The sequence below is a fragment of the Antrostomus carolinensis genome, unplaced genomic scaffold (assembly GCF_000700745.2).
Source record: "Antrostomus carolinensis isolate BGI_N321 unplaced genomic scaffold, ASM70074v2 Scaffold26691, whole genome shotgun sequence".
In the NCBI taxonomy this organism is placed as follows: domain Eukaryota; kingdom Metazoa; phylum Chordata; class Aves; order Caprimulgiformes; family Caprimulgidae; genus Antrostomus; species Antrostomus carolinensis.
This window is the reverse complement of record NW_010292406.1, coordinates 1-762: the sequence shown is the minus strand read 5'-3', so window position 1 is coordinate 762 and position 762 is coordinate 1. Positions and strand designations below refer to the sequence as shown.

Sequence of the window (762 nt, the reverse complement as noted above, 5' to 3'; positions counted from 1 at the left end):
CGCGAGCCAGCCCCCTGACAGCCGTTCCCGATCAGCTATTGGCTTATCCAGCCGTCAATCTAAGGCGAGGGGACTGAAAACGACCAATCGTGGCGCAGGCCATGCGCGCGCGCTGGGCGGCCGCTGGAGGGAGTACGACGTTCATGAATGGGAGAGCTGGGACGAGCAACGCGCATGCGCACACACCGCGTAGGTACTTAACAGCGCCCACAAGGAACGAACACAAGCAGCAGAGTGGCGCAGCGGAAGCGTGCTGGGCCCATAACCCAGAGGTCGATGGATCGAAACCATCCTCTGCTAAGTTCTCCTTTTCCCTCCCACGCGTGTTTTTTCTCCTTCATTAACACTCTAATTAATTATTTTAATTTTTGCCGCCACGTCTAGCGCGCTTTAATGCTCGTCCTTGGCGAAACTGAGCCGGTGCAGGCTCACCCGGCATGGTACGTTGGTAGTGTCCCGGGATGGTCAGGATCATTCGTGTCCCTATGAGCCACGCGTGTCCCCGCAACGCTGTGTGTCCCCCAGGACATGAGTCCCACGCGTTCCCAAGCGCTGTGCATATATCCCCGCGAGCCACGCGTGTCCCCGGAGTGCTGTACATGTCCCGGGGTGGGAGGACTGCGAGTCCCCAAAGCCACGCGTGTCGCTCAAACCACGCGTGTCACCAAGCGCTCTGCATATCCTCAGAACCACGCGTGTCCCCTGAGCGCTGTGCGTGTCCTCAGGAGCAACACTTGCTGGGGTTAACATCCCCCTTCCCCC

The 762-nt window shown here is 59.4% G+C and overlaps 1 non-coding gene across 1 annotated transcript; it reads left to right on the top strand.

Annotated features, from left to right (window-relative positions):
* Positions 1-228: 228 nt before the first annotated feature.
* TRNAM-CAU (transfer RNA methionine (anticodon CAU)) lies at positions 229-300 on the top strand. Its single transcript has one exon. It is a non-coding gene; the product is annotated as a tRNA-Met (tRNA).
* Positions 301-762: the final 462 nt, after the last annotated feature.